The 27,071-nt window shown below is 44.2% G+C and overlaps 1 protein-coding gene across 1 annotated transcript in view; it reads right to left on the reverse strand.

Moving 5' to 3' along the window:
• ADAMTS20 (ADAM metallopeptidase with thrombospondin type 1 motif 20) overlaps positions 1-27,071 on the reverse strand; it is a 294,657-nt gene that overhangs the window by 238,015 nt on the left and 29,571 nt on the right. The gene's annotated exons all lie outside the window — the stretch shown is intronic.

Genomic DNA, 27,071 nt, shown 5'->3' on the forward strand with positions numbered 1-27,071 from the left:
TTAAAGGGGCTACTGATGTTTGATTACCTCTCCCCCCCCCCCCCCCAAGATCTCTTTCACACAAACTCATCCAATAGAACCCAATGCCACCAAGATCCATTTTCTGATACTCCCTAGCATTCTATTTCCTTTTTTTGCACCTACAGCACATTAGGCTTAAAATTTCAATGTATTATCCACAATAACTCCAATAACCTTTTCTTTGGTATTGACTCCTAACACAAAACGTATACATTTGTATTTGTAGTTGAGATTATTTTTCCCTATTGTGCATCACCTTGCAGTTGTCAACATTAAAATTCATCTACCATTTAGATGCCCTGTTTCTTGGTCTCAAAATATCCTCTGCAAATCCTCATCTGTTTTAATGACTTTGAATAATTTTGTGTAATTTGCAAACTAGATCACTTCACTCATTACTCCTCTCTCCAAATCATTTATGAATATATTTAACAGTACATGTCCCAATACAGAACCCTGGAGCACTCCACCAGTTACACTTTTGCATGTAGAGAATTGACCATTCAGTCCTGCTCTCTGTTTTCTGACTTTTAATCAGTTAACAACTCACAGAAGGGTACGGCCTCCTATTCCATGATTTTAATTTCCTAAGAAGTCTCACATAAGGGATTTTGTCAAATACCTTCTGACAATCCAAATACAGTACAGTCGCGTTTATCCTACCTTCAATAACCCAACCATCCAGCATATCTGACAGACACCCACCCCCCACCCCGGTGATGTCACTGCATTGCCGTTGAGAAGCGCATAGCTTCTCTTTCCGTTTTCTGGCATAGCACAGAGGGAAGTTTTGAACCAGTGACATCAGTTTCAAACCCAGGACTCTACGTTTACCACAAACAGCACCCTGCTTTTACTGCACAGTGAATTTTACTCTCTTTTTCTGAAACATTTCTGCAACATAATACATTGCAGTACTGTATTTTTATTCTTCTCCTTCAAATCTGTAGAAGATCACTTCTGAAAAGACCAGTCAAAAGAGGAAAAAAGTTGTTTTGTCTATAGAGCAGAAACTTGACACTTTAAAATGAATTGACAAGGGTGACTCCATCCAACAAATTGCAACAGAACTAGGAGTGGGGAGAGTACAGTTTTAGGTAGGCCGACGAGGGGCATGCCGAGCAGCCACACATAACATGGCGGCTGCTGCCCGGCAGCTCCTGCGTCAGAGCGACCCTTCCTTTCCGGCTTCCCCATCGGCGATTGAGATGACGCGGCAGGAGACCCCCTTGCCGTTGGTTGGGAAGCTGGAAGGGGCAGGGCTACAGGGGAAAGCATAAAAGCTAGGGAGCCTCTTGTTGGCAGCGAGCGGCACAGGAGTTTCCCTCCCCACTTCCCTTCCCGCAGCCGCACCGGGGGAGCTAGACATGTGTACTAATGGGGGTCATGCTTCGCAAGCATGCTGATTTGCCCGTACCGATGTTTCCCCCGCCAGCAGCCAAGGCTGGCCCTTACTTTGTGATCCTTCCCGTTAAGCTCACTGATTATGGTTTCTGTTTAGCTGCCTGACTATTCAACCATGGCACTGCGTTGCCATTTCAACTTGTTATTGTGCCTTGCTTAGCTATTTTATGTACTATTCTTTCATTTTGCTGCACTGTAATACCAATAGTTACTGATTCTGTCATATGTTTTCTTTCAGTGCCCAACTATGTACCAGGGCATGATGACACTACATTATGCATTTTGTCACAGCTGGCGGAGGCACCCGAGCCTGGGAACTCTGGGATGTGTTGGAACAACAGCCGAAAGGATGATTGCCCGATTCAGGCAAAGGGCAGCCTCACACTGCTCGCAGACCAATCACCTCGCTGGTTCAGGCATGGCAGGTGGGGCTCTGGTCTATGGGGGGCTGCCCCAGGCAGATGGAGGCTGGGCCACGCTGGGGGCGGAGTAAAGCTGGCCGCAGCATGGGCTGGGATGCTTGCTCTCTAGCTTGATAAGCTATGGCGGAGAGCGCAAACATCCGCAAAACGGCAAACCCAGGCTCGGGTGCTTCCTAGGGATTGTTTAAGTTCTTTTCAATAAGAGCTGTGGCCATTTATTCCCAAAACCTCTCTCATGTTTGGTCTGTGAGTACGCTAGGGGGAAAAGCGAGGGCGGGAGCGAGAGGGAATGCAGCCTGCCTATGTTATGACTGGAAAAGGCAACACAGTAAGCTAGAGAAATGGGCCTCAAATCATGCCTCTACGTTTTCATTGGACACTAGAAACACTATGAAAGAATGTGAATATGAGAATGTGAGTGAAGCCTTATTCCTGTGGTTCACACATATGCTTATATTTCAAGTGACAGCCCTGGTTTTTTGAAAGGAATTCAATGAAGGTGACCCTGATTTCAGTGCTAGTATCCAGTGGCTTGAATCGTTGGAAGAAAAGATATGGAATAAGGCAGCTCCACATTGCTGGGGAAAAGCTGTCAGTGAACTCTGAGGAATTTGTCACATTCAAAGTGAAATTTCAGCATCTCCTTAAAAAGGAAGGCGTATCAAGGAACCAGATATATGACTGTGATGAAACCGGGTTAAATTTTAAAACGCTGCCATCAAGAACTCTTGCATCATGGCTTGAAGCCTCGGCTCCAGGTTTGATCGGCAAATTACGGCAAAGATTCGGCATCTGATCAAAGGGTGACTATTCTTGCCTGTAGCAATGCAACTGGTAAACATAAATTACCACTAGACTTTCATTGGAAAGTCAAAAATCCTAGGGGTCTTTAAAAACATGCCTCCTGCTGAACTTCTGATGTCTTATAGGAACCAAAGGAATGCCTGGATGGACAAAGACATTTTCCGTAACTAGTGTTTCAAGGAATTGTGTTCCATCAGTAGAAAACTTCTTGAAAATGATAAACCTGTCTAGGAAAGCAATTCTCCTCTTGGATAATGCACCATCTTATCCTGATGAAGACGAACTGAGAAGTGCTGACATTAGAGTGCTTTTTCTGCTTCCCAATGTCACACATTGTGTCAGCCAATGAACCAGGCAGTACTGGAAGCCTTAAAAAATATCGCCGTAACCTCTTACAACGTTTGTTTGCGCACTGGGTGAAGGGAAAGGAATGACTGAAGTTTTAAAGAAAATGAACATCAAAGATGATATCTCTCAGTCAAGGGATGAAATCAAGCCTCCAACCCTAGAAAAATCATGGAGAAAGTTCATTCCTGAGAATGAAAATGAGCAGCCGAGGAACATCTCCTTGCTTTGTTACCGGGTTGTGAGAATGATTGTTAGGATGACAAGAATGGATGCAGGCAGAGGAGCAAGAAGAGATAACTGACAATGATGTGATTGCTCTGGTAATGGGAATGGAGATGATGGTGATGAAGACACCTTGAGTGTGACTGAACCTAGAATTGTAAAAGTCAGTCAAAGTGAAAGAGTCAAGCCAATTGAGGTTGCACTGGCATATGTGGAACAACAAAAGGAAGTAACAGTTGCTAATGTAATGTTATTGAGATTCTAGGAAAACAAACATTAATCACAATATTTTACAAAGCAATCTTATAATTTATGTTTACCACCTGTATTGCTCCTACGTGTACAGCACAGTACTCTTTATGATTGTGTTTATACAGTTGTGTTGGTCTTATTGTACAGTATAGTACAGTAATTACAGTATGTTTTAGAACTCCAATCATGCTGCAGAATGTGCTATAGTGTTAATAAAGAATTTTTGAAAATCGGGAACTTCTATGCCTTTGTTTATGCATTGTTTGAGGGCTTACCATTGTTTTTCATATTATTCGACTTTTCATTTATCCGACAATAGTCGGTCCCATTTACATCGGATATCGAGACTGTACACTATCAGGCTCATTTTAGAACGAGAAGGATGTTCCATCTTCGGTATAAATTGGAAGATGGACGTCCATCTCCCAAAGACGTCCAAATCGGTATAATCGAAACCCAATTTGGACGTCTCTAACTGCAGTCCATTGGCAAGGACGTCCAAATTTCAAGGGGCAATCGGAGGCATAGAGAAGGCGGGACTTGGGCGTGCCTAACACTTGGAAGTCTTTGACCCATAATCGAAAAAAAGCAAGGACGTCCTTGAACGACCACTTGGACGTTTTCACCCGGATGTGTATTTTTAAGAATAAGGCACAAAAAGGTGCCTGAAATGACCAGATGACCACCACATGGAATTGGTGATCACCTCCCGTTTCTCCCCCAGTAGTCACTAACCCCCACCCACCCTCAAAAAACATCTTTAAAAATATTTCATGCCAGCCTCAGATGTCATACTCAGGTCCATGACAGCGCATGCAGGTCCCAGGAGCAGTTTTAGTGGGTACTGCAGTGCACTTCAGACAGGCGGACCCAGGCCATAACCCCTACCTGTTACATTTGTGGAGGACACAGCGAGCCCTCCAAAACCCACCACAAACCCACTGTACCCGTAAGGGCTATGGTAGTGGTGTACAGTTGTGGGTAGTGGGTTCTGGGGGGGGGGGGGCTCAGCACACAAGGTAAGGGAGTTATATTCCTGGGAGCATTTTATGAAGTCCACTGCAGTGCCCCTTAGGGTGCCCAATTGGTGTCCTGGCATGTGAGGGGGACCAGTGCACTACAAATGCTGGCTCTTCTCATGTCCAAATGACTTGCATTTCGACATTTTTGACATGGACGTCTTTGGTTTTGCAAATCGCTGAAAGTCAAAGATGTCCATGTCTAGGGACGTCCAAATCTAGGGACATCGAAATTTAAGGACCTCCTTGGATTTGGACGTCTCTGACGGTATTTTCGAAATGAAAGATGGACTTCCATCTTGTTTCCAAAATACGGTTTTCCCCGCCGCTGGATTTCAACGTTTTGCAAAGACGTCCAAATCGCAACTTGGACGTTTCTTTCGAAAATGCCCCTCCACATCAATCAAATTACCATTAACCACTTATTTGTTTACATCTCAAAAAAAAAACTTTGAATAAACTGGTAAGGTGAGGCTTTTCTTTGCTGAACCAGTGTTGACTCATTACATTATGTCACTCATTTTCAAAAGAGACAAACGTGTCTCAAAAGCAGCAAAAAGCACCAAATGGACGTTTTTCAAGAGACAATGCCCAAGCTGCAATTTTCAAAACTCAGATTTGAAACGGTTTTCTCCGCAGTTCGTCTAAATCGTAAGTGGGCGTGTGGGGGCATGTTTTGGATAGGCCCAGAATTTGGATGTTTTCCTGGAATAATGGAACAAGATAAAAACATCTAGGGCAAAAATTGGGATGTTTTTATCAGACCTGTTTCAATCACAACTAAGTCACAAAAAGGTGCCTTAACTGACCAGCTGACCATTGGAGGGATTAAGGCATGACCCCCCCCCCCCTTTAATCCTTCAGTGGTTACTGACCCCCTTTCACCCTCCAAAGATATGACAATGACAGTAAATGCCAGGCTCTGTGACAGCTTCAGATATTATGGCCATTCTTATTAGAGCAGCAAGTTGATCTCAGGAATAAGCTAGTGGTCAGTGAACTATTGCAGGGTGCATGAGCGCCCCGTAGTAGTGCATTTTGGCATGTGGGAAGCTCGCGTTAGTGCTTACCGCCACTTAGTAAAAGGACCTCGAAGTATGTTATGGGACTCTGGAAAGGCTAAGTTCCCAGTTTTCAGGTTAATTATTAAGGGGCCCTTTCACTAAGCTGCATAAGTGTCTACGCATGCCCAACGCGAGCCAAAATGGAGTTACCACCCGACTACCGTGTGGCTCCTGCGGTTATTTCATTTTTGGCGCTCATCTGATACGCGTGTCTAAAAAATATTTTTTATTTTCAAGCACGGGTAACAGACGCACACCAGGTGGCGTAGGTCATTACAAATGGACATGCGGTAATTTAAATTTTGCCATACATTCATTTTCGGCAAAAAAAGGCCTTTTTTACAGGCGCACTAAAAAAATGGATCAGCGTGCGCCTAAAACCCGCACCTACACTACCACAAGACATTTTTCAGCACACCTTAGTAAAAGGACCCCTTAGGATTTGAGCTCTAACACCAAAAAGATTTTCTGCTTGATTTTTCCCTTTCAACAGTGCCTCATTCTCATTTCTGCTGTAGTAAGATGCTTTATTATGGGTTTTCAGCATGTAAGGCAGTTCTATCCACTATTTGATAAACCTACTATGCTGCTACATGCTATTGCTATATCTAGGTTGGATTATTGTAGCTCCTTTTACCAGGGCCTAGCACAGAAGACTTTGAAGAGATCACAACTTCTGCAACCTATAACACTGAGTCTCTTGTTAGAAAAGAAGTCTTATGATCATGTGACTCCTTTACTGAGACCATTACATCGGCTCCCTGTTTGGTGTGCGAGCAGACTCCATGGCCCTGGTTTAAATCTTTGCACCAGTTGGGGTCTGGTTACCTTTTTGACTCTTTTTATTTCTATGAACTAATTAAGAATTTGCAACAAGCCTTGTTGCATGGAGACTAACATTGGTGATGCCAAAAAGCATGGCATTTACCCACCAATATTCAAAACTATTTAAACAGCCAGGAACGACTCCTCACCAGTTAAATAGCATTTAAGCGCCTAACCGTGGATATTCATCAGGAGATAGCCAGTTATTCAGCACCAAACCGGCTATGTTGAGCGGTCAAAATAGGTTGCTTAAATAGCAGGCCTATCTTTGATCGCTAAAACGTTAACTGGTTAGCACTGAATATCGGCATAGCCAGCTAACATTTTAGCGATCAAAATAAATCTATATATTCAATGCCAGTTGCTGGAAAATAGCCCGGCATTGAATATCTGGGTTTAAAGCTGGCGGTGGACAGCAAACGTGCTACCTGTCGGCGGCTGAATATCGGGCCGTTAGGATTTATGTACCATTGGAGATTTGGATGGAAACAACTTCATTTTAGCTTTCCCGGATGCAGCATTAGATTCTCTGGTTGTGTGCAACATGAAGGGAGCAGCACTAAGGCAAATTCTTTGTAAGGTCACACCCATTATTTCACTCAGATGTTTTTTTATGCCCTTTTAGGTCTTTGTTCTTTTGATTTGACCCTTATATTTTCAAATTGTTATACATAAAAGGTCTATTCCTCATTCTAAAACATCTACTCTGAGTCTCCATTACAGTTGTTGAAAGTGTATCAATGCTTTACATGAGTCTTTGCGAGGCATACATGGATTTTACACAAAGTAAGCACAGCCTCCCCCAATTTAGTTATAATCATTATGGTAGAGTGGCCAAGGTACCAGAAGCTTCTGTGAACACCCTAACGAGACCTACCAAGTTTTCCATTTGTTATATGAGGAACATTCTGGAGACAGAAATTCTTACAGGTGATGTAGGGTTGACTGATGTTTAGCCCATCCCATGGCTGGGGCCAAATGTATAAAGGAGGCTCACAGAACCGAAGAAAGCAAGCAGAAGGTAGCACTTTCCAGTGCTCCAGAGAGGGGGAAGCCCAGTGGCTCTTCCGTCCCAGTAGGAGCATGTGTGGCTTTCCTCATGCCAGCTGGAAGAGCCTGAAGAAGTATTCATCTGAGCACTGTCCAGGTCTTGGGTATTGAGACTTTAAATTGGCAGCACTGTTCATCAACAAGATATCTGAAATGAATTTTTGTTTTTCAAAGAAGGTTGAAAGTGATTTCTACAGATTTTGTCTTGCAAAGAAGGGTGATGAAGATTTGCACAGTTTTTCGGGGTCAATGAAGAAAAAAAAAACAAAACCTATTGGGAACATTGAAAGGCAAATCTCCAGTGGATGGAAAGCCCCATTTTATATAGGATGTCTATGTAGTGATTAAGACATTCACAAACCCCCCCCCAGCATTTTACAAATGGCTCCGCTGAATACCCTAAACATTCTCCCTTTGAATCTGTGAGTCCTGGAGTATCTACACAGTAAATAGTGGCATTCTAAAATTGATATTTACATATGTCTGCAAATGACCTCCTTAGTGTGTTTCCTAAATACAAAGTGTATATTCACTAGAGATTAAATGTAGAATTTACAGATCATTTTCCTGCATTTGTCCTCAACCCTTTCCTGCTGTTGAATCATTTTGTGTCAGTAAACGTGACTTTGTTTGGAATAAACACATACAGGTGTTGGCTATTTTTGTATAGTGACACACAGCATGACCCTGTAAACTAATCTTAAGGAATTACTCATCTCCTAAGCACAATTGAGCTCACCAGCTAGACAATCTTTAGCATTTATTCCCCTAAGATGTTCATCCCTATAAGTGCATGAAATGAGAATTTTCACTTTTACTACAAGGGATTTAGTGCCATCAGGGCCACAGAAAAATAGCCAACGTAATGTTGTTTTTTTTAATGGCTCCAGTAAGCCTGATGTCAATGCCAGGCAATATAGTGGAAATTATTCTGAAGAACAGAATTACTGGCCATATTGTAACCCCAATCACTCTGCTGCCAATTTTCAGCAGAGACACGCAAACAAGCTTCTGTTCTCCCTCAAGTCTTCAGCTCTTCTGCAACTGTCAACCAAGCTGTCTCCTTAGCAATGGAGCCTCAGTTAGCGTCAGCTGACCCTTCACCAGCCAATCAGATGCTCCCTCACAGAACTTTCAGGGTTTTTATTTTCTAAACATAGAACACATTCTTTAAAAGAACAATCTCCATTTTGGAAACCTAAATTCCCATAGACTTTAATGGGAAAACGCATTTTCTATAAAATTGCCACAGGAATTCCAGTGAGAAATCACAAAAGCTATTCATAACACTTAGCAAAAACCATATTACTCACACCAATTTTTCAAAATTTTAAAATAAATCTCATAACAGACATTTTACATTTTTCACTCAAAAATGGTCCAAATTCCCACCGAAACTCCCTGATGTCCCTCACAACAATTAAATAATAAACCGAGGAACATCCTCTGCTGACAGGATCTCAACTGCAGTTCTAAACATTTATTTGTAGCCTGTACCCCTAATAACCATTTTAGCCAATACAATATTTTAAGGGCCTAGACCACCACCTCCTTGGGACCCTTAGAGACCCTGACAACAAAAAATATATATTTTTTTAAATGGTCCTCCAGAGCCCAAGCACCATCACACCAAAAAAATGCATTTTAAAATAAAATTTAAAAAACACTTGGGAAGCCAGGCAACCCCTTACTTGGTTTTCATTATGGTCCTCTGTCTGCCCATGTCCTTCAAATAGCTCTGGAGTGATTCTCTACCACAGCCACAGCCAACTGCAATCAGTGACAGCAGCCCATTGGATCCACAATTAGGGGCCAGCTCAGTGGGTGTCAGTAGGTTGCTGAGCACACCCAATATTCATAAAGTTCCTTGAATGTGTCCAGGGAGAGGTCATTTTTATTGTGTTTGGCACTCATAATCATTTTGAAATGCTGGCACCTATGGCCTTAAGTCAGTGCTTCTTAACCCAGTCCTTGAGGCACACCTAGTCTCGTCGGGTTTTCAGGATATCCATAATGAATATGCATAAGATACATTTACATACCAAGGAGGCAATGCACGCGAATCTATCTCATGCATACTCGTTGTGGATATCCTGAGAATCTGATAGGACTAGGTGTGCTCAAGGACTGGGTTGAGAAGCACTGCCCTAGGTTAACAGGGTAGCTATCTGAGTCACTGCCAGTGGGTGCCTTGTACCCAGATATGCAGTGCTAATTTGGCTAATAGCCAACAGCGTCTAGCATTGAAAGAAATGCTGCTGCCACCAAATTAATATTTCTCCCTATGATTTTTATTATGCTTATAAAGGTATCATTATTTACCGGGATATTTGAAGGAAATAAAGGTTAACAAGCAAAATAATAATATAAGGTGATGCTTTTTATTTGACTCATTTAACGCATTCCTTGAATAACTCTCAAGAAATAACCCTCTCTCCCTCAGGTCTAAACAGCATCAGATCAGAGGACAAAATGGCATTGCCAGAAAATGCAATTGAATTTGCAATGTTTATGTTTATATTTATTATTCATATCCTGCCTTTATTCAAGACAGTTAAAAAAAGCAACATACACAAATTAAAAATACAAACAACAAATAACCAATAAAAAATCAAGACAGTTCATCAATTTAACCTTGAACAATAAAACAGTCTGTTGTGATTTCAACACTGAAGACAATTTGTTCCATTCCGAGGGGCCAACTACAGAAAAGGTGCCAGTCCTGGTGACTGCCAATCGTAAATGTCAAACTTGGCACAACAAGTGTACGCGCATGAGCACTCGCTGGCTGCAATGCCCTTGATGGAACATACCACCGTAGCACATTACTTAAATAAAAAGCAGAAGCATGGTATAACCCTAAATGTCCACAATTCACAAATACAGCTAAGAGAGCAACAAATTAGAAACTTCACTTAACAAATGCTCTCTAAAATTAGTATAAACACTGGGCTTCAGGATTGCGGTCAAATTCTTAAAGAACTTGAAGTAATACATTTTAACAAATGGAACCTCATGAGTCTAGGATGCCTACATAGATGCTAAACCCTTTAGCAAACTCATCATCATTGGCTGTATTAATTTGGTGGAGGTTCATGGTCCCAGAATACAGTTGAAGTCAATGGCTCCCCAGTGTTGAATGACAAAAAATAGTTTCACTGTTGAGAGAAGCTAAGTGACTATTTTGTTGATGAACTTGATCTTACCACAACATCACCCTGTATTTGTTCACATCGGAGCCTGCAAAGGCCTCTCCGGTACTAAGTAAGCCACATTGAGCCTACAAATATGTGGGAACATGTGGGATACAAATGTAACAAATAAATAAATACCTGGACACCATTATCACGTATAGTATGAAGATTAGCACTTCTTCATACTCTACGTGATATTTAAAATACATTTTCCAGTCCATTTTCGGGTGCATACTAGGTTATAAACCTGTGACTTCATTTTTGTGGAACTTTGGAGAAGTTCTTTGATTCCTACACCCTCCGTTTTTTGGCTAGTGTTTTTTCTCCAGTAGGGAGTTTTTTTACCTTGTGGTTGGTTTCGGTCGGGGTAGAGGAGCTGATGAAGATAAGTTTACTAAAGGGTTTAGCCATCTATGTAGGAACCCTAGACTCGTGAGGCTCCATTTGTTTTAATCTATAACGTCAAGTTCTTTAACAATTTGTCCACAATCCTGAAGTCCAGTGTTTATACTAACTATAGAGAGCATTTGTTAAGTGGGAAAGCCCTAAATGTACCATCAGCAATAATTTAAATTTCAACCTTTGCACCACAGTAAACCAATGTAACTGCCGTATCAAAAGGGAAACATGCGCAAACTTCAAAGAACCACATTATCAACAGTGCAGCAGGATCCCTGCACTATCTGCAATGCCTATACACATGAGGCAGGCAAACCCAGATATACAATATTACAGTAACCCAGGGTACTGAAAATCATTGCCTGTATCACTTTATGAAAATCACCCTTAGATAGCATAGGGCATAGCTTGTTTGGCAACTGCAACTTAAAAAATAAACTCTTCACCACTGCCCTGAATCTGAAGCCTACGGGACAAGAGGAGTCCAATAGATGTGGAGGGGCATAATCGAAAGGGGGCACCCATCTCTAATGACGGCCCCGTAAAGCGGCCATCTTTCATTTCAATAATACAGTTGGGGCCGGCCAAATCTCAACATTTGGGCCGCCCTTAGAGATGGCCGACATTGTTTTTCGCCGATAATGGAAACTAATGGCGGCCATCTCAAACCCAGCCAAATCCAAGCCATTTGGTCGTGGGAGGAGCCAGCATTTGTAGTGCACTGGTCCCCCTCACATGCCAGGACACCAACCAGGCACCCTAGGGGGCACTGCAGTGGACTTCACAAATTGCTCCCAGGTGCATAGCTCCCTTACCTTGTGTGCTGAGCCCCCCAACACCCCCCCCCAAAAAAACCCACTCCCCACAACTGTACACCACACTACCATAGCCCTTAAAGTGGTAACGGGGGGCACCTGCATGTGGGTACAGTGGGTTTCGGGTGGGTTTTTGGAGGGCTCCCATTTACCACCACAAGTGGTAACAGGTAGAGGGGGGATGGGGATAGGCCTGGTCCGCCTGCCTGAAGTGCACTGCAACCCACTAAAAATACTGCTCCAGGGACCTGCATAGTGCTGTGATGGAGCTGGATATGACATTTGAAAGCTGGCAAAAAAATGTTTTTTAATTTTTTTTTGGGTGGGAGGGGGTTGGTGACCACTGGGGGAGTAAGGGGAGGTGATCCCTGATTCCCTCTGGTGGTCATCTGTTCAGTTCGGGCACCTTTTCAAGACTTGGTCATCAACAAAAAGGGACCAAGTCGGCCAAATGCTCGTCAGCGCCGCCCTTCTTTTTTCCATTATCGGCCGAGGACGGCCATTTGTTAGCCACGCCCCATCCCGACTTTGGTACACTGCCAACACGACCCCTTGAACTTTGGCTGTCCCTGCGATGGAAAGCAGTTGAAGCCGGCCAAAATCAGCTTTCGATTATACCGATTTGACCGGCCTTATGAGAAGGCCAGCCATCTCCCGATTTGTGTCGGAAGATGGCCGCCCTTCTCCTTTGAAAATAAGCAGGATAATGACAGTTCATGGCTGCCCCTAACAATAGAGAAGAGTAGGGGAGAAGGTAAAGAGGTAAGACTGGCAGGTGAAAGGTAACATAAGAGGGACAAGTAGATGGGGAATGGAGAACTGAAGTTTTAGAGCAGGCTTGTCCAACACACAGCCTGTGAGCCATAACCTGGCCCACCAAGTGCTGCTATCTGGCCTGCGGAAGCTCAGCAATTAGTTTATAGTTTATTAAATTGATATACCCCTTATACAACAAGTTGGCCAAAGCGGTTTACAATCTAAAATTATATCCCAAATGGTGTTTTGTTTTGTTTGGGTTTTTCTTTTGTTATGGTGCTTCAGAAAAACTGCAAGACCAACCTGAACTTCCTGAATGGTGCAGCTCAAGCATACAGAGAGCCGATTTGCAGCGGGGAAGCAGGAAACATACTGTTTCTTCCAGGGCCTGTCTTAGGCAGAGGCGACCGAGGCGGCCGCATAGGGCCCCGTGCCTAAGGGGGCCCCGCGCGGCCCGCCTCAAGTCTGCCTCGCCTCTCCTACCACCCGCCACTGCTCGCCTGCCCTCCATGTCCAGCGACGCGACTCTCCAGTCCTCGTTCCCCTGCTCCCCCTCCCTCCAGCCGTCTGAGCCCCTCCCCGTCTGAGCCCCCCTTGCCCGACCCGCCAAATGACCCTCGTCTACCACCTGACCCGCCGGCACCTCACCTGACCCAGCATTTTTTAAAAAGCTACAAGCGGCAGTGCCTCCTCGCGTCTGTGAAAGAAGAAAAGTCGCTTCGTCCATTGGCCGGCCTTCCCTCATGTCCTGCCCTCTGATGTAACTTCCGCAAGGGCGGGACATGAGGGAAGGCCGGCCAATGGACGAAGCGACTTTTCTTCTTTCACAGACGCGAGGAGGCACTGCCGCTTGTAGCTTTTTTAAAAATGCTGGGTCAGGTGAGGTGCGGGCGGGTCGGGTGGTAGACGAGGGTCGTTTGGCGGGTCGGGGAGGGGGGCTCAGGTGGCTGGAGGGAGGGGGAGCAGGGAACGAGGAGAGTCGCTGGACATAGGTTGAGGGCAGGGGCACAGGAGGGTCGCTGGACATGGGTGGATGGCAGGGGAGGGGGTTTCTGGACATAGGTTGAGGGCAGGGGGCACAGGAGGGTCGCTGGACATGGATGGATGGCAGGGGAGGGGGGCTTCTAGACATAGGTGGATGGCAGGGGGCACAGGAGGGTCGCTGGACATGGGTGGATGGCAGGGGAGGGGGTTTCTGGACATAGGTTGAGGGCAGGGGGCACAGGAGGGTCGCTGGACATGGGTGGATGGCAGGGGAGGGGGGCTTCTAGACATAGGTGGATGGCAGGGGAGGGCAGGGGGCACAGGAGGGTCGCTGGACATGGGTGGATGGCAGGGGAGGGGGGCTTCTAGACATAGGTGGATGGCAGGGGAGGGCAGGGGGCACAGGAGGGTCACTGGACATGGGTGGATGGCAGGGGAGGGGGTTTCTGGACATGGGTTGAGGGCAGGGGGCACAGGAGGGTTGCTGGACATGGGTGGATGGCAGGGGAGGGGGTTTCTGGACATAGGTTGAGGGCAGGGGGGCACAGGAGGGTCGCTGGACATGGGTGGATGGCAGGGGAGGGGGTTTCTGGACATAGGTTGAGGGCAGGGGGCACAGGAGGGTCGCTGGACATGGGTGGATGGCAGTGGAGGGGGCTTCTGGACATAGGTGGATGGCAGGGGGCACAGGAGGGTCACTGGACATGCATGGGTGGATGGCAGGGGAGGGGGGCTTCTGGACATAGGTGGATGGCAGGGGAGAGCAGGGGGCACAGGAGGGTCACTGGACATGGGTAGATGGCAGGGGAGGGGGTTTCTGGACATAGGTTGAGGGCAGGGGCACAGGAAGGTTGCTGGACATGGGTGGATGGCAGGGGAGGGGGGCTTCTGGACATAGGTGGATGGCAGAGGAGGGCAGGGGGCAGAGGAGAGTCACTGGACATGGGTGGATGGCAGGGGAGGGGGTTTCTGGACATAAGTGGAGGGCAGGGGGCACAGGAGGGTCGCTGGACATGGGTGGATGGCAGGGGAGGGGATTTCTGGACATAGGTGGAGGGCAGGGGGCACAGGAGGGTCGCTGGACATGGGTGGATGGTAGGGGAGGGGGTTTCTGGACATGGGTAGATGGCATGGGAGGGGGGTTTCTGGCCATAGGTGGATGGCAGGGGAAGGCAGAGGGGACAAGGGGGGTTGCTGGACATAGATGGATGGCAGGGGGGACAGGAGGGTCACTGGACATGGGTGGATGGAGGAGAGAGAAGAAATGCTGGACATTGATGGAGGCGAGGGAAGAGTGAGGAAGGAGATGAGGTGAGGGAAAAGGAAGAGAGGAGAAAAAGTGCACATGGATATAGAAAATAGGCAGAAGCTGGATCCACTGGACAGTCAAGTCTGTGGAGGACCCAGCTTTTACTTACGGATGTAGGGCAAGAAATGAAGAAGAAAGGCGGAAAGTAAAGAAATAAATAGAAAGGAAGCCCTGGAAACGGAGTTAAGAGGACAGATAGCAGCATTATCGGATACTGAGCCAGCATGATCAGAAAAACAAAGTAACCAGACAACAAAGGTAGAAAAAACTATTTTATTCAGGATTTATTAATTGGAATATGTCAGTTTTTGGAAATGTGCATCTGTGATATTTTTCATGTACATTTCAATTTTTGTAGTATTGCTGCATGCTGAGTCTGACTTCTTGAGGTAACTTTCCATTTCAGTATTTTGCCTTCATGTATTTTTCAGGTGTGATCAAGGAAGGTGCAGTATTCTGCTAGCGTATAGTTTGAATCCCTTTTTGTTTGTTTTTTTTCACTATGTTTTACACTGGTGTTTTAGAGCCAGGTGTAATTACAGTTGCCTTTCCACGCCACGCATAAGGTTGTAGCTCGTTCTATCCTTGGAATTAGTGCTGTTTATGGTTTGTTAAGGTTATGAGTGTGTTTTTACACAAGTTTGTGTATAGTGTTTTGCAGTGGAGAGATTGTGTGTTGGCCTTACTAAGGTGGCACCAAACATCAGAAAGGGTGTAGAGCCTAAATCATGACACACTACCTCTAAAAGGGTGTTTTGTGGCTCTGCATGAGAATTGTGGTATTATGATCCCTTGCTAGCTTCATATTGTTGATGGTCTGCATTTTCCGTATGGCTGGTATATTGGTGTATAAGGTATTAATTGTGACAATTTGTTTTTACTTATTTTTTTTCTGTGTGTTGTCAGACAGTTATGGATGATAGAGTCGGAGTCTTCTTGAGTCAGAGAGCTGTGGTATATATTTTAAAACAATTTTAATACCTTGGTGGTCTATATGTTTTTATATTGTACATTATATTTCACACATCACTTTATTTATTGTATATCTTTTCATTTCATTTTTATTGTATTGCATATATGGGTTACAGAGTAATAGGGGAATTTGAAAGTACTGATTCTTTTCTTAATATTTTTCCTTTATTCTTCTTTGTTATGAGAATTGGAACTACTAATTGTAGTGGACTTGAACTGAATAATTTCTGGGGAGGGGAGGTTTCATGATAGCATTGTGCTTATTATTTCAATCAGTTTTTTGTACAAGTTTAGCTTCATTTGTCTTTATTTGAAATGTCATAAATAAAAAATGTTCTAAAAATGGAATAATCTTATCAATGGGGTGGAGCTAGGGTAGGGGCGGGGCTATGGTGGGGGCGGGACTATGGTGGGGCGGGGCTAGGATGGGGCCCCACCAAATTGGTCTGCATAGGGCCCCGCACTTGCTAAGACCGGCCCTGGTTTCTTCTACAAGATAAGCCAGCCAGGTGACGGGAAATAGTTTGCAGGCTCCAAGAAAGAAATTAGGTGAAAGCTGGGGGAGGGGGTTACATAAGAGACAGATAGACAGAGATAGAGAGAGACTAAGTGAGGGCTGGGGGGGGGGGGATACATCAGAGAGAGAGACTGGATGAAGACTGGGGGAGTACATAAGAAAGAGTGAGACACTGGGTGAAGGCTGGGGGAGGTTACAAGAGAGAGAAAAACTGAGTAAAGGCTGGGGGGGGGGGGGGTTACATTGAAAGAGAGTGAGTAAAATAATTCAAATTTCCTTCTGTGTGTTTTGGCCCTCTGAATGCTACAAAATATAATATGTGGCTCCGATAGAAAAAAAGTTGAACAAGCCTGTTTTGGAGTGATAAAAGGTGACAGTGGGACAGTCAAACATGTACCACTTTATACCAATATATTTAAAGTTAAGATATCAAATTTGCCTTAGGATTTCAGAAAAGAACTCATACTTTCTGTAGAAATCTTCCTTGGTTGTACCACAGAAAGGTGGTATATTAAATCCATGACCCTCTTACCCCTTACTGCATAGATCGCCTTTCCCGTGCTGCTGTCTTAGGTGTTTCGAATATGCCAGCTTTCTCTATTTGAAGAAAAGCCTTCCTCATAGGGGTTGCGCTATAATTGCATCATCCTTCTTTCAGCTTCCTGGGATTGCTGTCCAGGCAACATGTGGCATCGTCTACTAACAGTGGACAATAACGCCTCTTCAAGCCCCTGCACATTATCGGATATTAGCCACGCTTGCCTGTGCCAGATTGTTGACATAATGTTTATGGCATTCTCTCAAGCTGGCTTGTCTAAGAGGTCAAAGACATGGAAAAAAGGTCCACTGTATGACACTGAACTTTCGAAGAATGAGAAGTTATTCCTAAAGAACAAATGAATTCCTACTATATATCACCACCACTCACATCACCAAAACTGGACACTATTCAGCAAGAATTTTCAAAGGGTTTGTAGGTCAGAATATCTGAAAGTTACTGCAGTATATCCCAATGAACTGCAAAAAGCATGCAAGCATACAAAAAGCTCCAGGGCAAACCTACTCAATGTTATCAGACACATGCTCAAATTCAAGCATTTTGAAAACAATACATTCATTATCACATCATGCAGCATGGCAAATCTAGTAAATTAACATTTCTTGCTGAAGTTAATGTCCTGCCTTGACAGATCAAATGGTGTGGAATTCTAACATGGGGCTGCCACAGTGCTCTCAATCGAGAGCCCAAAATGCATGGCTACAATATTACTCACTAAAAGCAAGAACTAATTTTTAGTTTTCATCTGGAGACTCTTGGCAGAGGCAGAACTAGGGCAGCATATGTGCTGATCACCAGTTGCTATATTTTTAATGCTGCATCCAGTACTGTTCTGTGGGGAGGATTTGGAGGGTGCTGCTTGCCTTGGGTCCCCAGGCAATGAGACACCTGTGTGCTTGGTTACCCAGGCACCAAAAAGTCAGTCAGGCTTAAGCGAGGATAACAGCACTATAGCCATCCAGGTTCCAGGCCTAAGATAAGATGCCACCATTGTGACTATTAATTTAGTTAGACTTTGCTCACACCTTTTTCAGTAGTAGCTCAAGGGGAGTTACATTCAGGTACATTGGATATTTCTCTGTCCCAGGAGGGCTCACAATCTAAGTTTGTACCTGAGACAAGGAAGGGTTAAGTGACTTGCCCAGGATCACAAGGAGCAGCAGTGGGATTTGAACCGGCCACCTCTGGATTACAAGACTGGTGGTAAGACTGGTGCTCTAATCACTAGGCCACTCCTCCACTCCACTAGCTTTGATTGTTGTCCAAAGGGACAAAATGAGTCCATGGCTACCTTCTAACACTAGTGAAGAGAAGGGGAGAAGAGAAGAAGAAGGTGAGTTATGACACTATTCTATAAAGTACACATGTTCATTTTCTAGCACTTAACTTCACAGGGTGGGCGTTTAAGATGGAGAGGCATGAGCAGGGCATGTGCATTCTGACTATTCTAGCATGCACTTTATAGAATACAATGCTGCATTTACGCTTAAACGTTGGTGCATAAAGGTTAGTTAATATTCTATAAAGGCAATTATTTTACCTGATCATTTAGGATTATTGCTCAGCTGACTAGTTGATCTTTATTGGATTACTAGTAAAAAAGGCCCGTTTCTGACACAAATGAAATGGGCACTAGCAAGGTTTTCCTCAGCTCCCCTGCAGCCTCCCATGTCCAGTGACCCTCCTCTCTCTCCTGCCCTCCCTCCTGCCACCCATGTCCAGCAACCCCTGCCCCCCCTGCAGCCACCCATATCCAGCGACCCTCCTCTCTCCCCTGCCCCCCCTCCAGCCACCCATGTCCAGCGACCCTCCTCTGGACATGGATCAGCAGTGATGCATGTTTTTTTCCCCCGGGTTCTGAAGTTGACATCATAATGGCTACGATGACGTCAGCCTGATCTATGGAGCCTAGCAGACCAACTCGGAATGAGCCACGGTCCCAGGCAAGTCAGAACGTTGGAGGTGAGAATTATTATATAGGATGTGAACTCTTTCTACTTGGGTCTGTCTTCTAAACAATTTTCTAGAATTCAGCTGATCCAGAACTCAGCTGTACGGTTGATATTTCAGAAGTCTCGGTGGGAACATATAACACCTTTATTGAATACTCTACACTGGTTGCCTGTGCAGGCTTGGATTGTTTTCAAAGCACTTTGTTTAGTGTTTAAATTTCTAGATGGTACCTGCCATGAAGATGCTTTCCAAGTGTTGAACTTGTTAAAATTTATAGAAACTACTAGGAGTTTCTGTCAAGAGTATACGGTTTAAAGCTGTTTTTTATAAATCCTTCTTTTTTTTGCTGCAATTCAATATTGGAATAAACTTCCTTCTGAGCTTCGATTACTAAATAACTATTTCTTGTTCTGTAAAGCCCTAAAAACTTATTTGTTTATTAGACCTTTGGGATTTTAGTATTATTGTATTAAGCTTTTGTTTATTGTATTAAGCTTTAGTTATTATTGTATTAAGCTTTTGTCTTATTTGTAATTCCTGATAGTTGTTATCAGTTTTGAATTCTGTACATTGTAACTTGCCTTGAATCTAATTTAAGAGTTGTTGAGTAATAAATCCCTGTTAACATAGCATAACAATTACAAGCTTAATAGTATTCTTGCCTAGCCCACAAAATGTAGACACCTAACTTTAAGTGACCTTTCTTGAACTGACCCCAACATGCATAACCAATAAAATGCTCAATTCATTTTCTGCCTCACAGAAGCCACATAAATTAACACCATGTCAGACACAGTGTGAGTCTCTTACTTTATGAAACACATGGCAGAAATTATTGCTTTTGCTTTACCTTTGAAGCAGTAAAATTAAGTCACTCTTTAGTCATATTAAAAGACCTGGAAAGGCATCTGTTAGATTAATATCACAGAGGAACAGTAAGAAACTGACTTAGACAGTGCAAAACACTTACAAAATGACACTCAACAATAGGAAATATTAAGAAGAACATTACACAAGCAGGCTTCAAAGAGCCCATCAGCATGTTATCATGCTGTTTGAAACTGTAGTTTGCAGACATCTACAATCTCATGTAAATCCTTTCTAATCTTACGCCTTTGTGTTCTTTGATGACAGTTGCAGACGCTGGATTTCTCTCAAGCCATCACATGCTATTCAACAAGTTCTATATGAATTCATGTACAGCACCAGATACAGTCACTATAAAGTCCCTAACATTCCCAATTTGAAAACATTCCCAGTCTAGTCCCTTCCTTCATACAGTGAAAAAAAAAAAACTGGAGTGGGCAACCACAGTCTTAAGAGGGTCACAGCTCAGTTGGGAAGCACTGATGTGCAGTACATGAAACCTCCAGCATTTCTCTGTTGGACCAGGGCTTTTTTTGAGGGGGTACTTGGGGGTAATGTGCACCGGTATCTTTTCCATTGACTGCTAAACTTGACCCATGGGCAGTGGTGTGCTGGAGCCGGCTCGCACCGGCTCGCAAGAGCCGGTTGTTAACTTTGCTCGGCACTTGCGAGCCGGTTGTTGAATTGCGTGAGCCGGCTCTCTTCCTCCCTCCCAATCCGGTCCCTTACGTCAGCGACTTCACAAATTCTTCGGGGTCGCTGCAAGCACTGACTCTCCCACACTGGCGCTGCAGGTTCGCATTTTAAAAATGGCCACCGAGACTTCTGCCGAAGTCTTGGAGGCCGCCTCTGGAAGTCTCGGCGGCCATTTTTAAAATGCGAACCTGCAGCACCAGCGTGGGAGAGTCAGCGCTTGCAGCGACCCCGAAGAATTCGTGAAGTCGCTGACGTAAGGGACCGGATCCGGAAGAAGGGAGTTGAATTCGCCGAACTCGGGAGGGGGTGGCAGGGGAGAGAAGGGAGTCGCTGGGCATTTGTGAATGGAGGGGAGGGGAGAGAAGGGTCGCTATAGGTGTATGCAGGGCAGAGCAGGGGAGAGGAGGGTCACTGCTGGACATGGGTGCATGCAGGGCAGGGGACAGGAGGCTCGCTGGGTATAGGTGCAGGGCAGGGGACAGGAAGGTCACTGGACATGGGTGGATGGAGGGCAGGGGAGAGGAGGGTCACTGCTGGACATGGGTGCATGCAGGGCAGGGGACAGGAGGGTCACTGGACATGGGTGGATGGAGGGCAGGGCAGGGGACAGGAGGGTCACTGGACATGGGTGGATGGAGGGCAGGGGAGAGGAGGGTCACTGCTAGACATGGGTGCATGCAGGGCAGGGGACAGGAGGATCGCTGGGTATAGGTGCATGCAGGGCAGGGGATAGGAGGGTCACTGGACATGGGTGGATGGAGGGCAGGGGAGAGGAGGGGATAGAGAAGAAATGCTGGACATGGATGGAGGGGAGAGAAGAGTGAGGAAGGAGATGAGATGAGGGAAAAGGAAGAGAGGAGAAAAACTGCACATGGATGAAGAAAATAGGCAGAAGCTGAGGACCAGAAAGGAAGAAGAAAGGAAGAAAGAAATACATGGAAAGGAAGCCCTGGAAACGGAGTTAAGAGGACAGATAGCAGCAGAATCGGATACTGGGCCAGCATGATCAGAAAAACAGTCACCAGACAACAAAGGTAGAAAAAAAAATCATTTTATTTTCATTATAGTGTTTGGAATATGTTCACTTTGAAAATCAGGTGCTCAACATTAAAAGTTTATATTTATTTACTTATTTATGGCATTTTATCCCACATTAAACATGAATTAGATTGGAACCTGGGATCATTTAATTTTTTTTTCCTGGAGAGAGTAATGCATTGCCCCCCCCCCCCCCCCCGGCTATAGCCAGCTCTGCAATTTTGGGGGGGCGCAGAGGTGGACGGGGGGGGGGGTGCAGAGGTGGACGGGGGGGGGGGGGGGTGCTGAGGTGGACCGGGGAGAGAGCCTGTTGTTAAAAATTTACCAGCACACCACTGCCCATGGGCCCAAGTTTTAATGAAAGAGCTCAGGCTCTACACACTAATTCTGCCTTGTCATAGATTCTGTGACTGGTTGCAGGGGGTCTGGTTATTGTGGGGTGGGTCCCTTAGTGATCACCCCACCAATGAAAGGTGGCCTGTCATTTGAGTACCAACATCTTTTTTGCTAGAACAAAACGCATTGTGTTGGACTGACAATATATGAAAAGGACAGCAATCAAAAGTACAGACAGTTACCTGAAACAACGTTGAGCTATTTTTCTGTCTTTTCATTTGGATCACTCCTCAAAAAGTATAACTGAAAACACAACTTACAAAACAGAAAGTCTACATATTGTAACTAATGAAACAGACACTAATTTTGGTCTAGCCCAGGGCTCTCAACTCAGCCCTCGGGACCCACTTAGCCAGTCATGTTTTCAGGATACTCACAATGAATATGCATGAGATAGATATGCATACAAAGGAGACAGTGCATGCAAATTTATCTCATGCATATTCATTGTAGAAATCCTGAAAACCTGACTGCGTACTTGTGTCACGAGGACTGAGTTCAATACCCCTTACCTAGCCCAACCCCTTTATCTGTATGTCATTATCTTTTACCTCTGCATGTCCTATTCACTGTCTATTAAGGTATTTCTATGGGACCCTTTCCCAAAGGCGCATTAGGTTCTACGCATGTGCAGTGCACGTCAAAATGAGAATAATGCCAGGCTACCGCGCCCCCCCTGGCAGTAATTTCAGATTTGCTGCGCGGCCGCAACACCTTGATGATTTATTAATTTCATCCCACACGTGACCTTTCTGGCGGTAATCAGCAGTTGGCACACGCCAACTGGTCATCGCGCATGTAGCATGTGAGCCCTTACCGCTAGTTCAGTGTTCAATTCTGTCGCCGCATCTCAAAAAAGATATAGTGGAATTAGAAAAGGTGCAGAGAAGGGTGACGAAAATGATAAAGGGAATGGGACGACTTCCCTATGAGGAAAGGCTAAAGCGGCTAGGGCTCTTCAGCTTGGAGAAAAAAAGGCTGAGGGGAGATATGATAGAGGTCTATAAAATAATGAGTGGAGTTGAATGGGTAGATGTGAAGCGTCTGTTCACGCTTTCCAAAAATACTAGGACTAGGGGGCATGCGATGAAGCTACAAAATAGTAAATTTAAAACGAATCAGAGAAAATATTTCTTCACTCAATGTATAATTAAACTCTGGCATTTATTTTATTTTAGTTACATTTGTACCCTGCACTTTCCCACTCATGGCAGGCTCAATGTGGCTTACATGGGGCAATGGAGGGTTAAGTAACTTGCCCAGAGTCACAAGGAGCTGTGCCTGAAGGGGGAATTGAACTCTGTTCCTCAGTTCCCCAGGACCAAAGTCCACCACCCTAACCACTAGGCCACTCCTCCGGCATTTGTTGCTGGAGAATGTGGTAAAGGTGGTTAGCTTAGCAGAGTTTAAAAAAGGTTTGGACAGCTTCCTAAAGGAAAAGTCCATAGACCGTTATTAAATGGACTTGGGGAAAATCCACCAATTCTGGGATAAGCAGTATAAAATGTTTTGTACATTTTTGGGACCTTGCCGGGTATTTGTGACCTGGATTGGCCACTGTTGGAAACAGGATGTTGGAAACAGGATGCTTTGGTCTTTCCCAGTATGGTACTACTTATGTACTCATGGCATTAAGGGCTAAGGCCAGTTTTAGGCGCGCACTAGTTTCAGTTTTGCCGCATGCTCTTTTCCCATCCCACTTTTTAAAAAGCCCTTTTTTGCAGATGCGGTAAAAACTGGCCCGGCACGTGCCAAAAACACGCACCTACACTACCGCAGGCCACTTTTTACCACAGTCTAGTAAAAGGACCCCATTGTATTGTTCTCACAGCTTGAATATCATGCCTCTAGAACAGTGGTTCTCAAACTAATCCTGGGGGACCATCAGACAGTTGGAATTTCAGGATATCCCTAATGAATATGAAACTTACTGTCAGTTTATTGATACACCATTTTAGCTTAAATTAGAGAATAACCCCATTCAAGAATATCAGGAAGAAGTGTGTGAATTGTTAAAGAGTGCTAATGAGCGTGGGATTATCTCAGCAAGGGAATTTAAATATTTATATAAGAAAAATCCAAGGGTTCCATTTATTTATTTTGTGCCCAAGATGCACAAATCCATCAGTCATCCCCCCAGACGGCCAACAGTTTTGGGGAAGGGTTCATTATTTAAACCCTTTTCTCTGTTTTTAGACATTTATTTACAGCCAGAAGTAGGGAAAACTCCATTTTATATTCAAGATTCTGGGGATATATTAAATCAGTTGGAACAATTACAGATACCACAGGGTAAGTGGATTATTTTGGTAACCTTAGACGTAAAAGCACTTTACACTAGCATTCCACAAGGGGTGGCCATACAGTTAATAAAACAAGTGTTAGATAAAATGGAATTGTCAAATTTTTTAAGCCAGGTATTAAATCAGATGGCAGCACTAGTCATAAATAATAATTATTTTTTGTTTCAAAATCAATATTTCATCCAAGTGAAAGGGGTCACCATGGGGGTGACAGTGGTCCCGACAGTGGCTTGCTTATACATAGCAAATTCTTAGGATACATATGTACACCCATCCACATTTCCTATTAATACCATTTTATGGAAACGATTTATAGATGATGTGATGTTCATCTGGTCAGGTGATATGGAACAGTTATCCACATTCATGCACTATTAAAACAATGTGATTCAAATATGCAGTTTAGTGTACAATCTCGAGGCAGTAGGGTGGAATTTTTGAACATTCATATTGAGTACACACAGGGATGTTTTGTTATGGCAGCCTTCTGCAAGCCCGATAGAAATACTATTTTACACTAATAGCCGTCATCCACATAGGTTAAAGGAAAGCATTCCTGTGGGTCAGTTCTTATGCATTAAGAGATTGTGTTCCTTTGATGGGCAATTTCATGATCAAGCCCAACAAATTCAATCTAGGTTCAGAAAGAGAGGGTATCCAGGACTAGTAATTAGGAGGGTGTATAAAAGGGGAACTAATCCTCAGAGATGTTGGCTTTTGCAAAAAATCAATAAGGATTTAAGTTCCCAAGTTAATTGTGTGTTATTATAGTCAAACGTCTCAGATACAAAAAATTATTTTTACATATTGGCCAATACTGTCTTTACACATGGGTTTACAAAAGAAACCTTGATTTTCATGCATTAGAGGTAGAAATCTGGGGGAAGTTTTGATCCAGCAGCATCACAGGGAACATGCAGTTATTGGATCAGTGGGACACGGTCCCTGTACTCACTGCATTTATTGTAAACATTTTATGCAGACAGACAGATAGAGTGTGGTATGCAATATTCAAAAAGAATTTAAATTATATTCTAATACGGATTGTGATTCTCACAATCAAACATATAAACGGCAAGTGACCGATTCACCTGCAAATGCGCAGTAGAGACTTCCCTCTCTGTCCTGCCCTCGTGTCAAGACGTGATTACGTCAGAGGGCGGAACAGAGAGGGAAACTGAGTCGGAGTCACTGTCGGACGCTGCCGCCTGGAAACGAACATCGCGCGCACCAACCTCCACCCTCCCCCCCATCCCTGCCGCCGCTCCCGCCCTCCTCCGCATCAGGCCCCCTGCACTGACCTGACAGCGCCTCTCACCTCCGTGTGGAAACGCTGCAGGCAGCAGCAGAGCGATCTGCTGCTGCCTGCAGCGCTTTCACACGGAGGTGAGAGGCGCAGTCAGGTCAGTGCAGGGGGCCCGGCACGGAGGGGGGAGGGAGCGGCGGCAAGGAGGGTAGCTGGAAATCTTGCCCATTTTTACGGGCTTAATGGCTAGTGTAATATATGGTATCACTTGCCCTTGTAAATTATGGTATGTAGACAAGACTAAGAGGAAAATAAAGGTTAGGATAGCTCAGAATTTGAGCAACATTAGATTAACAGCGGTTGGAAACCCTCTTACTCAATCATTGGGTCGAGGCTCATCATATAGTAGATGATTTAAGATTTGTAGTTTTGATTCAGGTTTGCAATAATTATGGGGGTGATGTGGAGAGGATGTTGGCATTTAAGGAACAGAGATTAATTTATTTTTAGAACACTGTTGAACCGAATGGTTTAAACAAAGAAGTGGCCTGGCTGCTACTCATGGGACAGCAACGGGCATGCGGGGATGATATAAGTCATGTGCATGCTCTAGTATTTGTGAATCAGACATTGCTGATGAGTTCCGGTTGGGATCAGAAACGATTGAAGAAGTTGAGCGAGGTATTTAACAGCTTTTTGTATATATTTTAGTATATATGTAGGAATGTTTATGAGTGTGTGATATACAATGTATTGTGTATTTTCTATAGTACGATCTCTTGAAGAAGTACCTATGAAAAATGGCCTGTGTTGAGACCAAAAGTGGTGTTAATGGAGTAGTGTATGTGAAGATATTTCAAGCTGAAGTAGTGGGAATTCCTTCCAAGGAGGACTAATTCAAGAAAGTTTTTAAAATGTTTTTTGGGTGTTTCTGAGCAAAGAATCACTAAGAGGAGATATTTTCATCATCATCAGATTTGGATTGAGAAGAAGAAAAAACTTTACAGGCAATTAAAGTATTTGAAAGACTTCCTTTTTTGATAATGGACAATGTGTATGGGAGTAACTGCTCCAACTATCCTTGTTATTTAAAAACTTTTGAAGTGGGTCAGAGTCGAGTTGTGGTTGATAGTATGGTTAATACATGTTTGAGGTTTTGCAGTACTGTAATAAACTGTTAGATTTTGATATTAAATATTGTTGTGTAAATGTGTTAATTAGTTAGTGTTAATGAGTAATGAATATACATGAGACAGATTTGCATGCCTGTCACCTCCATTATGTGCCAGTCTGTCTCATGCATATTCATTAGGGTTATCCTGAAAACCCAACTGGCTGGAGGTCCTCCAGGACAGGTTTGAGAACCACTGCTGTAAAATATAAATGCTTTACTGTATTTTTTTTTATTTGATATACCACTTTTTTAATATATAACAAAAAATTATAAAAATGTATTGTGCTGACATTATAGCACAGCCATTCCCAACCCTGTCCTCGGGTTGCACCTAGTCCCATTGGGTTTTCAAGACATCCACAATGACTATTCATGAGTTAGATTTGAATATAACTGAGGCAGTACCTGCAAATCTCTCTCATGCATATTCATTATAGATATCCTGAAAACACGATGGGACTA

Source organism: Microcaecilia unicolor, chromosome 10 (genome assembly GCF_901765095.1).
Source record: "Microcaecilia unicolor chromosome 10, aMicUni1.1, whole genome shotgun sequence".
Classification (NCBI taxonomy): Eukaryota; Metazoa; Chordata; class Amphibia; order Gymnophiona; family Siphonopidae; genus Microcaecilia; species Microcaecilia unicolor.